The following is a 17,156-nucleotide window of genomic DNA, read 5'->3' as shown; positions in this document are numbered from 1 at the left end:
CTCTAGTGCTTTCAACAGGCAAAGCCACCTGATGTTAAGCATCTCCCCCACTTTTTTTAAAGTAGGCACGATGCCCAGCATGGAACCCAAAGCAGGGCTTGAACTCATGACCCGGAAATCAAGACCTGAGTTGAGATCAAGAGTCCGATGCTTAACCAACTGAGCCACCCAGAGGCCCCTAAGCATCTCTCTTTTTAAACACCCGAAATGTCCAATTGAGGAATCTTTAGGTTACACAATAAGTATTATACTTGGTCTTCTGAAAGACCCAAAAACATGGAAAAATATTTATGCATGAAATGAGTGAGTTTTATAAACGTGTATACGTTATGTGTTTAGAAAAGACCGTAAGAGCTTAAGTTTTTAACTATGTTCTAAATAAAACTTCGTCATCATCTGAGATTGGTATTATCCCCATATTGCAAATAGAAAACTAAGGCACAGCAAAGCTTAAGCAGCTTGCTGAAGGTTATTTGGTAGGAAATGATGTTGCCTAGATTCAAACCCAAGCGGACTGGCTCTAAGAGCGGACAACATGGATTGTTGCTGGGCATAGATGGACCCACCTTCAAGCGAATGAAGTTTAAGCGTTAGGGTCCCACACTTCCATGACCCCGTTCAACACCCTGGCTGTGTGTCCTTGTGAAACGTGCAATTTCTTAAAAGACCTGGGTCTGCCCCTCTCTCTACGTATGGAGATTGTGAGTGATTTTAACTATTTTCTCATTTTCCAAACTTTCCAAAATTACCATATTATTCATAATTAAAAAGTGTGTGTTCCCCCCCCCCCCCCCCGCCAAGACTTAGAACTCTGCAGTGAGCTCCTGCTGGTTAATTCCAGCTTACTCTCAAGTTTCTTTAATTTATAATTGAAGTCAGTGGAACTCATTAACTTAGTCTTTTGTCTTCTGCCGGCTCTATTACAAGGCTATTTATTTTATTTGTTTTTAAGTAAGCTCTATGCCTAATGTGGGGCTTGAACTCATGACCCTGAGATCAAGAGTCCATGTTCTGTGGACTGAGCCAGGCAGGCACCCGCATTACAAGGCTACTTTAGAACTTAAAATCATCATCTTGATGTTTTCCTAAACCTCAAATTACTTGGAACATGTTCAATTTCCTACACACCCTGTCTTGTTAAATAATGACTTGACATACTAATTTGGCAGAGTTACTTTCTTTGTCCCTTGAATGATGTGATCTTAGCTCATTGGTACAGTAGCATTAAGTTGTTCACCTGTTTGATATGTTGATGTGGCATCAGCTGAGGAACAAGGTGTGGTTTGGCATAGCCCTACAATGTGCCGCTGTGAATTGCCTATAGTCAGGCTGTCCCGTGCAGTCCTGTAGAATGGGCACAATAGGACCGCTCCCACAGGATTTAGAGGATCAAGCTGAGATGAGCCACAAAGAGTCCAGTACAGGCAGAACATGCCTTGAGTAACTGTACTAACGTAACATAAACTGTTAATACAGAGTTGAGTGTGTGTGTGTGTGTGTGTGTGTGTGTGTGAATCATCATGAACAAAAGAGAAATAAGTAGAGAAGTCTCAGCAGAACAAATAGTATGGATGATGTTTTCTCCTAATACAAAATACCTGGATTTGAGCAATTTAAATCATTTGATGGTTTCCTTTCCCTTCTTATGTTGGCAATCAATATTCTTTTTTTTGGTCTAAACCGAAGTCTTTTTTTTAAGATTTTATTTATTTATTTGACAGAGAGTGAAAGAGCACAAGCAGGGGAAGCAGCAGAGGGAGAGGAAGAAGCAAGCTCCCCTCCGAGTAGGGAGCCTGATGTGGGACTCGATCCTAGGACCCTGGGATCATGACCTGAGCCGAAGGCAGATGCTTAACCATCTGAGCCACCCAGGCACCCTAAACCAAAGTCTTTTAATAGCACATTTGCGTCTCCGGTCATCTGTGGGGTGCGAAACCCCCTCTTCTCTCCCAGTCCCAGCTCCATGGGTACACTCTGAAGTCATGGCCCGGCTGTCGGTGAAGGGGTGAAGGTGGGTGCGGGGCTGGCCCATGGATCTGCAGAGTCTGCACCTGTCCCTTCGGGGCAGGGAGCCCAGCCCGTGGTTGGCCTTGCAGTGCTTCAGGGCCTCCCTCGAGCCCTCACACAGGCACAGGTCACTCTGAGTGGTGGAGCGGGCAGGGAACTGCGGGGTCTTGTCGGCGCAGGGCCCCATCTGCAGGGGCCGGCCCCATCTGCGCCATCAGGCCGGGCTGGCGGGACCCAGCAGCGCAGGTGCAGCGGCGGAGGGCGGTGCGGCCCCGGGCGGGTGAACAGAGGGCACGGCGTCGCAGCTCCCCCCGCCCCGGGGAATGGTGGTGGCCGTGAGACTCGGCCAAGCGCCGTCAGAGAGGTGGCTGCGGTTCTCCGCCATCAGTGTTCTTAAACCATTCAAAATCCAATTTTATACTAACGTGTCTCCTAATTCTTAGGAATCGGATGTTTTCCATAGTGTTAATCATTCTCTAAAAACCAGGCTTAAAAAACTCAGTATGATACATTTGCCACAGTGAATGAACCCATATTGATAAATTCCTAACTAAAGCCCAACCTTGATTCATACTTGTTTCGTTTTCACCTAATGCCCGTTTTCTGTTCCAGAATCCCATGCGGGATACCGCAAATCATGTGGCTGTCATATCTCCTTAGGCTCCTTTGGCTGTGATTTTTTTTTTTTTTTTAAACTAAAATCAATGGCATCGAACGAGGAGCTGCTCTGGCTTTGTCTCCCGACAGTTCTGCTGGTCCGTGGTCTCCTGGGGCTACACCTTCCAGGCCGCCGAGCTTTGTGCATCCCTGCCACCCTGCTGGTGGCCTCCAAAACCCGACTTCCTCCTCTGTACCTGCCACCCTGCTGGTGGCCTCCAAAACCCGACTTCCTCCTCTGTAAAGTGCATTCGGTCTTTGCTTCCTGGGCTGTTGTGAGAATCCCATGACAATACTTGTGACCTTCTTGGGGATGTGCCTGGAATATAGCAGACACTATTGTTTTTATTTTTATCACCAGCTAGTTTCTTTCTAGCCTTCTCTCTTTTTTTCTCCAAGCTAAATCCCAAGGTAGCACGTGTCCTTTTCTGCTTACTGCCAAGCCACGCCTCATTTTCCGGCATAAGGCCGATTTCCAGAACAACTTTTCCTAAACGTTATCCTAAACCATGGCTCCTAGACCATCAGTGCCTCGTTCTTTGCAGTGAGGGGGGGTACGTTCCCTTTTACATCAAGACATGAACCATAGCAATGTATTTACCCTCTTGCAGAGTAGGGACTTTGAAGAAGGAAATCATGATTTAAACTTAGTACAGAAGAGGTGTTTTGAAAATGGAGATTCATAGGTGTGTTGGCTTTGGATGACATTAAGGAATCTCTAGTGATTAGAGGAAACAACCTTTAAATGTTCAGTATTTGGATATTTAAGACCAAAGAAGTTCTCGATTTGGTATCCAAGCACATTGAATAATAGAAGACAAAGCTTTATTCAAAGCTATACTTACTATGTCCAGTAGGTGGCAGCATAGGAAAACTTATGGCAATTTTGTAGCTAAGTAAGTTTGAACAAAATTGAGTCAGGAAGGAAAAACCAGTCGTTACTGGTGACTGTGGCCCTTCTGGGCAAATGGAGAAGTGTGATAGTACTTGGGCCTTCATTTTTTTGGCCCAGTGTTTTGGACAGGACTAACCGGTCCTGATATAGATTGGCCAAAGCCAGCCTTCTGATTTGCTTGTTAGGCTATTCATAATTTTACCCAGGTTCTACTTATTTTATCATAAATAGAAATAAGCAGTAATAAGTTCAAATCACAAGTTCATTAAACAAATACTTTGTCTGCCAATGCTGAGTTAGATGTTATACGAAGTACAATCGATATGATATAACCAGATCTTTTTTTTTAAAGATTATTTATTTATTTATTTATTTGAGAGGGAGAGAGAGGAGAGAGAGAGGGTGAGTATGAGCGGGGGTGGGGTAGGGGCAGAGGGAGAAGCAGACTCCCTGCTGAGTGGGGAGCCCGACATGGGGCTCGATCCCAGGACACCGAGATCATGACCTGAGCCAAAGTCAGACACTTAACTGACTGAGCCACCCGGGTGTCCCGATATAACCAATTCTACAATCGATTCTACATCTAGTAAAATCTTGCCTCCAGATCCATCTTAACATTAGAAAATAGTGGAGCTAATTGTATATTAAATTGTTAGATCTTTAGAAAAACATTTTCCTTAACACTTCAGTTAAACAATGTTAATTTAATTTTCAAGTAGTTTCATATAGACTCATTTGACCTATTACAAGTACTGGGTCTGGTCCCAACATTGACATTAGCTAGTTAGGTGACATTAGCCAACTCCCTTTTTCCTTTTTTGGTTCTAGTTTTTTCATTTTTAAAAAATAGTTAGACTCAAAGTTCACAAAAGTCCCTTCTGTCCCTATGAGTTTATATATCACAAGCTGCCCTACTCATTTTCTCGGCCACTCCCAGTTTCAGCAAGTGCACAACACTGTAGACCTTTGGCTCTTAGTCCTTCTGGCCCCTTATTATAACCTCTGTGTTGTAATGCCCCCTTCACTATCCTGAGGGTTCATAGCTAATATAACCTATCTACACATGTCACTGTAAAAAGTCAACTTAAACAAAGAAAATATGGTAAAAGGTACCACATAGGGAATATAGGCAATGATACTGTAATACTATTGTATGGTGACAGATGGTAGCTACACTCGTGGTGATCACAGCATAACGCATAGACTTGTCGAATCACTATGTGTACACCTGAAGCTCATGTAACATTGTGTGTCAACTAGACTCTAATAAAGAAAGAAAAAGGAAAGAAAATGCGTGTTCAACAGGCAAGTGCTTAGGGGTTACCACTATACTGGAAGAAAGAAAGTAGGGTGAGGCTTGCATTTAACATAACGCTGCTGGGACAGGGACAGCTACCACCGCAGACAGAAGCGGGGGGTGGCTCATTGACAGTTTCGATTCCAGGAGCCGCCTTGTTACTGGTCATGTGATTTTTCCAAAATGGCTGATGACAATCTTGGTAAAGTCCTCAGCAAAATAACTAGATTATTTCTCTTGATTCACCCACTAAGTGCATTTCTGGAAACTTCAGTACAAAAACTGAGCAAAATAAAATACGGAAGTTCAGAAAATGGTATAGATTTGTCATTGACGTGAACGCCTGGAGGGATGCCCGAAACCGGATAAGATGCTGCCCAATTCCTCCTTGTGGGAGGCCGTCTTCTTGCAACCCGGCCCTGGATACTAAATGCCAGCAGAACCTACCCTCCATCATTACAACAACAAAATGATTGCCCGCGGATTTCCAAAACATCCATTAGGGCTTGTTACCACCACCCCTGAGGATCACTTAGCTAGACTGGAGAGTCTTTCCCAAATAACTCGCCACAGGCAGAATTCCAAAATGGCCCTCGAGACTCCCGGCCCCTAGTGTATAAAAACCTTCTCCCAGGTATTCAATCAAACACTAATCTAGATGTGACTTTGAAGGGATTTTGCAACTGTAATTAAGGTTCCAAATAAATTGGCGTTAAGATAGAGAGATTATCCCTGTTTGGCCTGACCTAGTCCTTAAAAAGGATTTGGTGCCTCCTGGCAAAGGAATGTGGTTAGCATTTAGGAGCCCCCAGCTGACAGTCAGCAAGGAAATGAACATCTAAGTTCTACAACTGTAAGGAGCCTAATGTGGACAACAACCTGAAGGCGCTGGGAAGCAGAATCTTCCCCAGAACCCCCAGAAAGAAACACAGCCCCCACCTTAACTTCAGCTTTAAGACAACCTCGTGTAAGACAGCCCAGGCAAGCCATGCTGGACTTCTGACCCACAAAACTCTGTGCTATGAAATGGGTGTGGATTTAAGTCTCTACGTTCGTGGTAATTTGTTAAGCAGCAATAAAAATCTCACACATAATTTAATAAGGCAATGCAACATATTCACTGAGTCACTGGATTTCCCTGTTTGTCCGCTATAAACCACACATTCACAGTCCCCACCACGGACCCCTGTGGCTGCACTGGGAAGAAATCACATTGATTTTTCTCAGTTCCTTGCCCTTCCCGCCATCTCTGAGTATGGGGGTGTGAAGAATAGGCTGAAATTTCGGGAACCTTATTCTCTATCCTCCCTGGGAGTGTGTAAGGTGACTCGGTTCCCTGGTCCAGCCCACAGCCCGACTTTGCCTTAGAAACACGTTCATAACTCTGCTTATGGTTTTCATCATGAGGCACCAGGTTGGTGAAATATAAACAGGAAAAATGATGCGTAACCTTCATCACGGATTGAAATCTGACCTACACATTTTACTCATTGCTACAGAAAGTTACATAAATCCAATCTGCTTGAATATAATTAAAAAAATAATGTTCTTAAAATGCTTGGTACGGAACATTCACATTCTGTGTTCAGTGAAGCATTCCAGGCCTTCTGGGATGACCTGCCGCCTCCTTCTCTCTCCTCTCCGAGACTGTTTTCTGCAGCTGCATCCCCCACCCCCGCCCCACTTCCCCACCTGATTGTGCTCAGAAATGCCACCAACAGAACCACTTCACTCTGGAAGTTTCCCTTTTTCATTCCTTTTGAAAACATAGAAGCCACAGTTGAGGGCTTTATAATAATTATTATTTTAACATTTAAAACCCATAAAAATCTTCTTTGAAATAAAGAATAACAATTGGCTCAGAGATCAAACCTGTTTTTTTCTACCTCATGTGCTTTTGCTTACTTCTGCGGGAGGCTGTGATCCCACATCCCTCCTTTAAGGGCACATGGTGGCAATATAGAGGCCATAATTCATTATTATTTGTGCAAAGGTGACTCATTTCATGAATTTCATGAACACCATTGGGGTGTCTTCTGATAGTCTCGAGCCATCACAAAAGGGGCCCTCAAATATATATATTATTTCCTTCCTTTCTTCCTTCCTTCCTTCCTTCCTTATTTTCTTGCTTTATGCTATACTATTTCTCAACATCTCAAACTTTAAATTAATTTATTTTTTTGAATATTTTTATTTTATTTATTTGAGAAAAGAGAGAGAGAGAATGAACCGGGGGGTGGGGAGGGGCGGAGGGAAAGGGAGAAGCAGACTCCCCTGCTGAGCACGGAGCCCGATGCAGGACTCGATCCCAGGACCCTGGGATCATGACCTGAGTCGAAGGCAGACACTTACCCAACTGAGCCATCCAGGTGCCCCATTTCTCAAACTTTTAAAATCACAGAATGCATTTTATATTAATTTTCTTCCTAATCTTTCCCTCTGATTACATTTCTTCCCCATTTCCTTAATAGCTTTATTAAAGTATAATCTATATACCATGAAATTCACCCATTGTAAGTATGCAATTCAATTATTTTAGTAAATAGAGTTGTAAAAGCATCCCCACAAATCCAGTTTCAGAACATTTCCATCATCCCTAAGAATTTCTTTTTTTTTTTAAGATTTTATTTATTTATTTGAGAGAAAGAGAAAGAGAGAGAAACAGCATGAGAGGGGATAGGGTCAGAGGGAGAAGCAGGCTCAGCCCGATGTGAGACTCGATCCCAGGACTCCAGGATCATGACCTGAGCCGAAGGCAGTTGCTTAACCAACTGAGCCACCCGGGCGCCCTCCCTAAGAATTTCTTGTGTCTGTTTACGGTTAATCCCTGCTCCCACTCTCAGCCTCAGGTAACCACTGGTCTGATTTCTATCTCTATAAATTTGCCTTTTCTGGATATTTCACATAAATGGAATCTTACAAACATAGTCTTCTGCACCTTGCTTCTTTCACTTAGTATAAGTTCATTCACATTGTAGCATGCCCCAATAGTTCTCTTTTTTATTGCTGAATAGTATCCCATTGTATGAAAATACCTTGTCTTATTTGTCCATTCCTCAGCTGATGGACATCTAGGTTGTTTCCAGCTGGGGCTATTATGAAGAATGCTGCTTTGACCATTCATATACACGTACTTGTGTGGATGGGTTTTCATTTCTCGTGGGTAGACTCTTAGGAGTGGAATTGCTGGGGTGCATAATAAATTTAAGTTTATAAATTGCCCCCAAACAGAGAGTAAGTACATACTATTCAAACAGTGTGATAGGCAATCAATTTTGTGATATGTATAAAAAATCTTAGACATATTAGCCCACCAGGGCATTTTTTTTTACTTATTAAGAAAAAATTGTTGTGGAGCGCCTGGGTGGCTCAGTCGTTAAGCGTCTGCCTTCGGCTCAGGTCATGATCCCGGGGTCCTGGGATCGAGTCCCGCATCAGGCTCCCGGCTCAGCGGGGAGTCTGCTCCTCCCTCTCTCTGCCCCCCCCAATCATGCGCGCGCGCTCTCTCTCTCCCCCTCTCTCTCAAATAAATAAAATCTTTTTAAAAATCTTATAAATATACACCATCTAATCAAGTAACTCCAATTCTTAGAAGTAATCTAAGATCTATGTGAAGATTTCTCCACTGAGTTAAGGAAACAATAAGGGGAATAATAATAATAAGGGGACCGGCTTCACGAATAGCTACACAACCACAGAACAGATAAAACCCTGGGCCCTCGGGCAAGGCAGGGGGATGGGCAGGAGACAGACAATAAATAATAAACATGCAAGTAAAGCATCTGGGATGATAGAAAGTGAAGAAAGCTATGGAAAAAAGAAAAAAATCAGACAGCAGAGCAAGGCAAGGAGGTGGGGCAAGGGCATGTGGCAACCAGGATCGATCTCATTGAGAAAATGACATCTGATCAAACTGAGGCATCTGGGGAAGAGGATTCCCCGCAAAGAGCTGGAGCCAGGAGGTGAGTAGGGCAGGAGCGAGAGAGGCCACGGGCAGGGAGCAGGTCAGAGGGAACCTTGATGGCCATCGTGAGGACTTGGGCTGTATTCTGTATGAGAGGATTGATGGGAAGCCATTGCAGAGTTTCAAGCAAAATGATATGATCTTTGTAAAAAAAAAAATGATCCCTCTAACTGCTGGGTGGAAAATAGACTGCCGGGAAATGAGAGAGGAGCAGAGAGAACGGGTAGGAGGTTCATAATGACCAGGTTTGAATGATATAAAAACTGGTAACTTCACAGTATTGGGCTTGTCCACCTTCCCTTTCAACATCTGCTTCTTTTTCCTCTTCTTCCACACAGGCACACACACACACACACACACACACACTCCAATATGCACACCATCAGATGTCAGTGGTAATGCAGCTGGGGTTGTGATGGGGATTCTACCTTTCTAGTTCTTTCTCATCTCCAGCAAAACCATGTATGGACATGGCTCTGGTTCTGGAGGCACAGAAATAAGAGAGCACAGTCCCATCCCCTGAGAGAGAGAGAGACAGACAGACACAGACACAGGGCGGGGTGGTGGGGGGAGGGTGTGTGGAGAGAGATAAGCAATAGCACAATGATGACATGACCCAGTTGCTCATATGGTCTCTGGCACGGCCCAGGGGTTTTGGGAGGGGAGAAGTGAGATCTCTAACTCTGGGGCTGGGGAACTGAGGGGCAGGTGGAGCTTCACAGGTGGCTGGGGGCTGAGTTAAGCCTGGAGGAGAAGGAGATTGTCAGGCAAACATGGTTAGCGGGAAAGTGGGTGGCGTGCCAGGCAGAGTGAAGTCCAAGGCACAGGGGAAAATGTGCCTTTCTGGTTAAAACTTGCAGACAACTGAAGATGGCGTTGACATAAGGGAGAGTAAGGGCTTTTGGGGGACGGGGAGGGTGCTGGGAATACAGGCAGGGACCAGATTAGGAGGGTTTGGGAGCCCCAGCTCAGGAATTCGGGTGCTATCTCTTAGGCAGAGGGGACTTGTGGGTGGGGTATAAGCAGAGGAATGAGCTCGAATGACTCTCCATGTAACTTCTGTAATCCTAGCAGAGGTGGCAGCCCCTCCCCTTTACCATGGCGGGGACATCGCCCGTTACAGTGAGCATCTACAGCTGGGTGGGGACTCCAGTGATGCAAGCCAGGCTCGGCCAGGCAGGAAAGGGGTAAATGTCCTCCGTGCAGGAACAGCAGAGGCTATATTCTTCCAAAACAGGCAGGGCTAACAATCTTCTACCATTTGTCTGCACACTCCCGGCTACAAAACACAGAGTACAGAGCCCTGTATTTGTACTGGTATTCCCTGGAGCTTAGTAGACATTCAAGAAATGTGTGTGTGTGTGTGTGTGTTTTTTTTAAAGGTTAAAGGAGGGTAGAAGGGCCAAAACCATGTTATTGGGAGAAACACCCTTTGCCCTCCCTAGACAAGAGCGTCTCACATCGGCTGTGTCACGGTGAGGTGTACTCTCTTCTTAAGTGCCTGTGAGGAGTCATCTTCCCCTCTCTCTGGTGGGAAGGCCGGGTAGAATATCTGGGTCCCATCTTGTGGGACTGGAAGCACCCCCAGCCCCAACCCCAGCCCAAAGCTGACGCTAAGAATAAGACCCTCAAGACCCTCAGGATCCTCAGCCTATAGCAGGTGCTCGGGAAATAATTATTTGCTGACTGAGCAGAGGAGAGTCCTAATGAACATCTGGTTGAAGTCAAAGCATTGCTCAGGTTTGCAAAATGCAGGTAGAGACCAAGAGCCTGAAACTCCTTTTCCTGAGCAGAGGGATTGAGCTTTCTGACTCGGGCTACCGGGCTGAGGGATTTGGGATGTGGCTCAGGGAGTAGAAGGCAGGTTTGGGAATGGAGAAAGTATTCCTCGAGAGTCCCTAATGCTGAATTCCCTGAGGGCCCCCGCGGGTTCTCAGGGAGCGTATTTCAAGACTTGTAAAATGTGTTTCTATTACTATTCTGAAAGTACAGTGAGAGGCAGCATAAGTCAGTAAGAACTTTGGGTTCAGAACACCTGGATTCTAAACTATGTTCTCTTATTAACTATATACATCTCCTTGGACCAGCGGCTTACATGTCTCCTGATCATCGTTAAGGCAGGTAGAGAATACCTACCTAGCAGGGCTGTCATAAAGACTGAAGGAGAGAGAGTACTTGTAATGCACTTTTAAAAACTGGAATGAATATACTTTATTGTTTAACTTGTGTTGGTTATAATAGATGACACATACAGAAAGACCATATGGGACAGTCATCCAACTTAATGAATTATTATAAGGCAAACACCCTTGAAGCACCACCTAGGTGAAGAAACAGAACTTTGCTAGTCATCCGAGTCCTCTGTGCACCCCATCTCTGTCACAACCCCCTGCCTCCCCCGCAAAAGTAACTTTCATCCTGACTTACTATAGTCACTTTCTTGCTTGTTGTCATTCAACAGTGCATCCCCAGATGCTGTAATTTTCTCTTCTTCCCAAGATCTCTCTTAAATCCCTTTTCATCTACATAGATTTTTTAAAAAAGGCTTTTAAAAAAAAATAGGCTTTATTTTTTAGAGCAGTTCTAGGTCCATAGTAAAATCAAGGGGGAAAGTACAGAGACTTCCCATTTACCGCTGCTTCCGCTCATGTGTCACTAACACCTCCCGCCAGAGTGGTACACTGGTTGCAATCAACGAACCTACAATGTCACATCGTCACCACCAGAAGGGCCAGTTTACACCGGGGTTCCCTCAGTGTGGTACACTCTATGGGTTTGGATAAACGGAGAATGACCCGTACCCATCATTACAGTATCTTACAGAGTAGTTTCACTGCCCTAAAAATCCTCTGTGCTCCACCTACTCATCCTCTCACCCCTGTGATGCACTTTTTAATACAGTGCCTCCAACAGCCCGCTGACATTTTCTGAGAAGGAATTCTAACACAGATGGCTAATCAAGATCTCAAACATAGCAAGTCCAAACGGGCGCAGCCATATTGGCCTTTTTAGTTTTTTCCTGTTCCTAAAACCTACTGAGACCACCCTTGCCTCGTGTCCTTTGCGAGTGAGTTTGCCTCTATCTCAAATACTCTTCCTCCATATCTTTGAAAGACAGGCTCCGTCTCATTATTTAGGGAGCAACTCAGTTATCACCTTGGCAGAGGGGTCAACATCACTGGTGCATCACCCTCTTTGAGTTGGCTCATACCTCTCACTCACTGGTACTGTCTTGGAAGTTGCCTGTTTTCCCCCAATTAAAATCTTCTTGAGGTCCGGGACTTTGCTTGTCTTTCCTCCACTTACCCCAATGCCTCAGATAGTGCTTGAAAGATTGTAGGATGCAATAGACATGTGTTTAGTTCAGAATTTCCTTTCATAAATTTCTACCACCTTCTAGTCATTTTAGAATTCACAGAAACCAAAAATCCTAATCAGTTTCCTTGGAGGATCTCACATCACAGCTTCTAAGGCGTCAGCAAATTTTAGAATAAAGAATTCCTGGCCACAGGTGGGAAGATTTATGGTCAGTCTTTATGGGCCTCCATTTTGTCACCTTACTGTCAGGTGTGGATAAAACCATGGGTCCTTTCTAGCTCACTTACCTCCCAAGACTGAAACCTGGAGACCCTCCCTCATCTCTATACCTGCTATTTAATTACTTTCCTTCCAGATGTAGTCAGAATTTGTCTCTTCCCCTCCATCTCCACGGCCGCTGCCTCAGTTCAAACTCAGCATTTCTTATGTGGATTACACCAACAACCTTGAAAAAATATTTAATTGTGGTAAAACACACGTACCATAAAATTTACTATCTTAACCATTTTGAAGTGTACAGCTCAGTGACATTAAGTACATGTACAATGTTGGACAATCATCACCACCACCCTTCTTCAGAATGCTTCATCTTGCAAAACAGAGACTCCGTACCCATTAAATAATATCTTCCCATTTGCTCTTCCCCCAGTCCCTGAAACCACTCTACTTTCTGTCTCTACGGATTTGAATGCTAGGTACCTTAGATAAGTGGAATCACAGTATTTGTCTTTTTGTGACTGACCTGTTTTACTTAACATCATGTCCTCAAGGTTTATCTGTATTGTAGCACATTGTCAGAAGTCCCGTCCTTTTTAAGGTTGAATACTCTTCCACTGCATATATGTTTATCTGCTCACTCATTGATGGATACTTGAATTGCCTCCATGTTTTCATTGGAAATAATGCTGCTATGAACATGGGGGTACAAATATCTCTTCGAGACCCTGCTGTCAATTCTTTTGGGTATATACCCAGGAGTAGAATTTCTGTAGCATATTGTAATCTTATTTTTAGGTTTTTTTTTAGTAACTGCCATACTGTTTTCCATGTAGCTGCACCATTTCCTATTCCCACCAGCAATGCACGAGTGTTCCAATGTCTCCCCATTCCCAACAACCTTGTTATTTTCTGTTTTGTTTGTTGGTTGGTGTGAGGTGGTATCTCAGTGTGGTTTTGATCTGCATTTCCCTGATGATTAGTGATGCTGAACATCTTTTATGTACTTACTCATCATTTGCATATCTTCTTCGGAGAAATGGCTATTCAAGTCTTTTGCCTATTTTCAAAATTAAGTTGTTTGTTTTTGTTGTTGAGTTGTAGGAGGTCTTTATATAGTCTGGATATTAACCCTTCATCAAACATATGGTTTGCAAATACTTTCTTCCTTTGCATATATTGCTTTTTTATTCAGTTGATTGTGTCTTTTTATATACAAAATTAAAATTTTTTGATATTGCCCAATTAATCTATTTTTCTTTTGTTATCTGTCATTTTGGTGTCATATCCAAGAAATCATTGCCAAGTCCAATGTCATGAAGCTTTTCCCCTATGTTTTCTTCTTCTTTTTTTTTAAAGATTTTATTTATTTATTTGAGAGAGAGAGAAAGAGAGCGCACATGAGCAGGGGATGGGGCAAAGGGGGAGAGAGAATCTCAAGCAGACTCCATATGCAGAGCGGGATGCGGGGCTCGATCCCGTGAAGCTGAGATCATGACCTGAGCCAAAATCAAGAGTCAGACGTTTAACCAACTGAGCCGCTTGGACACCCCTACCCTATGTTTTCTTCTAAGAGTTTTAGCTCTTACTTTTAGGTCTTTGATCCACTTTGAGTTAATTTTTGTATATGGTGTTAGGTAAGGGTCCAAATTTATTCTTTTGCATGTGGATATCCAGTTTTCCTAATGACACAACCTTTTAACTAATAGGCTTTCCTTATCTTGGCCCACACAGTCCATCCTCATCCACTGGCCAGTGAGACCTTTCATAAATGTTGAAAACCTTATTTATTGCTTCAGTATACAATGTACACATAGCCCTAATGATCTGGCTCCCACCTTCTCTAGGCTCATCCCTTCCCACTTCTTCACAAGACTCCAGGCTCTAGCCACAATGAACTGAAAATTTGGTATGACATTCTCTCTGCCTGGTGTCTTTCTCCCTCATTTTTGCTAGTAAATTTCCAAAAGTGTTTAGACTCTTCTGATAGGATTTTCCCGAGAAACTCTCTTCCCTTTCCAGTATGTTTTAGATCAGGAGATGGCATAGGTTAGCTCTCAAGACAAATGCAGTCCACCATTTTTTTTGTAGATAAAGTTTTATTGAAACATTGCCATGCCCATTTGCATACGGATTGTCAATGGCCGCTCTGGTTCTACAATGGCTATAGCAGAGTTGAGTAAGTGTAACAGTTGTGTATATCCCACAAAAGCGAAGAAGACCTACTCTCTGGTCCTTTACAAAAAGTTTGTGGACCCTGGTTTGGATGGCTCTCTTTATGTATTCCCACTCTCATCCTGTGTGATAGAATATGTCACAGTATAGTCCATCTTGTCATTTATCTGTCTTCCTTCTTGGTTCCCACCATCAGAGTATGGCCCATGCTAACACAATGCTTGGCACATAATTGGTGCTCGATCTATGTTTATTGGATTAGGTAAAACATTGCTTCCTAAAATATCATTATAAGGTTACTCTAAGTAAGCTCATTCAACTAAATGAGAACTTTTGGGAGCATAACTATGACTAGGCTCATGGAAGGCATACAAAAGCAATAGGAAACTTGCTCATCATTTCTGAGAAGGACATAAGAATTTAAGAGTCCTTGATGGGGCACAAGAATCAAATTAAGCAGCACCTTGAAAAGAGAATGGCAAAGAGCAAAGTGCTGGTGTACTTAGAGAATGCAGAGTAGCAGCATGAGAAACCCTGGTGGGATTCATTAACAAAGCTTTCTGGAGCATAAGCATCCCGAGTCTTCTGAACTTAACTGCAAATGGGAATCACCTGGAATGCTTTAGAGAGTCCTGATGCATGGGTCCCACCCCAGGGATTCTCATTTACTTGGCTGGGGTAGAGACTAGGCATCTGGATGTTTTAAAAATCCCCAGATAAATGATGGAACTATTCTGGAACTAGATAGTAGTGATTATTGCACAACACCGTGAAGGTACTAAATAGCACTAACATGACACTTATGTGTAAACTTTATGTTTGAGTCTTGTAACACACACATACACAGAGAGGGAGACAGGGAGAGTTCCCAGATGATTCCAGTGAGAAGCCAAAGTTGAGAATAAATGAGCCTTTATTACCATCTCCTAGATAATAAAATCAAGTGGAGGTCTTTATTAAATCGACAGACTGCCAGATCTCCGAGCTAGAAATTCTGATTCTGTTGTACTGGATGGGGGCAAAGGAATCTGCTTTCCAACTAAAGGTGATTCTTATCACAAGAGAAGTTTGGGAAATCTGGCTTAGTTCAGTGTTCCCCAAGCTTGCTCAATCCTAAAAATCACTGGGGACTCTCTTAAACATTCAGATTCTGGGGCCCCACCCCAGACCTATTACATAAGAATCTGCAGAAGAGAGGGGGGACTCAGTGGGTTTAACAAGCTATCTAGCTCATTCTTTGGATGAGGCAAATTTGAGAAACACCGTCTAGTCCAGTCCCTAATGTTGGCTGTTCTACTAAAACTCCTGTGAGCTTAAAAAGAATCAAATTCCCTTCTTCTAGAGATGCTGATTCTGGGGAAAGACTTAGGTATCCACAGTTTTGGTTTTTTTGTTGTTATTGTATTTTGTTTTTTAAGGCATCACCTCTGAGTTTGAGGAATCATGTTGTTGTAGGCTTTTTTTTTTTCCCTTTCACTTCCCTGATTATCCCCACCGGCTTTGTTAAGGTGTAATTGACAAAATTATAAGCTATTTTAAAGTGTCCAGTGTAGTGATTTAATATACATATACATTATGAGAGGAGTCCCCCATTGGGTTAAACACATCCATCACCTCACATAGTCATTTTATTTTATTGTGTGTGAAAAATTTAAGTTCTACTTTCTTAGCAAATTTCAATTATACAGCAATGTAACCTAATACAGTCACCATATTATACATTAGATCCTTAGACCTCATTCATCTTGCAGCCGAAAAATTTGTACCATTTTTTCTAACCGTTCCCTATTTTCCTCACACAACAGACCCTGGCAACCACTTTTCTCTTCTGTTTCTATGAGTTCAGCTTTTTTATTTTATTCCACACATAAGGGATACCATGTGGTTTGTCTTTGTCTGGCTTATTTCACTTAGCATAACACCCTCCAGGTCTATCCATGTTGTCCCAAAGGACAGGATTGCTTTCTTTTTTTAAGGCTGAATAATAGTACGTTGTATATAAATGTATAACACATTTTCTCTGTGCATTCACTTGCGGAGGCACCCTTAGGTGGTTTCCATACCAAGGCTAGAGTCAATAATGCTGCTATAAACATGGGAATACAGATAACTCTTTGAGATACCGATTTTATTTCCTTTGGATCTATACCCGAAGTGGAATTGCTGGATCATAGGGTAGTTCTATGTTTCATTTTTGAGAAACCTCCATACTGCTTTCCCGTGATGGGGCACACATTTTCCTTCTCTCCACATCCTCCCCAGCATTTGTTAGGTTTTGTCTTTCTAATAAGAGACATCTTAACAGGCGTAAGGTAATATCTCATTGTGGTTTTGATTTGCGTTTTTTTGATGATTAGTGATGTTGAGCACCTCTCCATGTCCCTGTTGGTCATTTGTATGTATGTCTTCTTTGGGAAAATGTCCTTTGCCCATTTTTAAAATTTTTTTCACTGCTATTTAGATGTCTCTTTTGCCCATTTGAAAATTGGTTTATTTGTTTTGTTGCTATTGAGTTGTATGAGCGCCTTGAATATTTTGGGTATTAACCCCTTAGTGGATATTGTAGCCATTCGTTATGAAAACAAATTGTCCTCAACTCCATGGCTACACGTGGAGTCATTGAGCGT

This window comes from Neomonachus schauinslandi, chromosome 2 (assembly GCF_002201575.2).
Source record: "Neomonachus schauinslandi chromosome 2, ASM220157v2, whole genome shotgun sequence".
NCBI classification, from domain to species: Eukaryota; Metazoa; Chordata; class Mammalia; order Carnivora; family Phocidae; genus Neomonachus; species Neomonachus schauinslandi.
Note: the sequence above shows the minus strand (reverse complement) of the source record.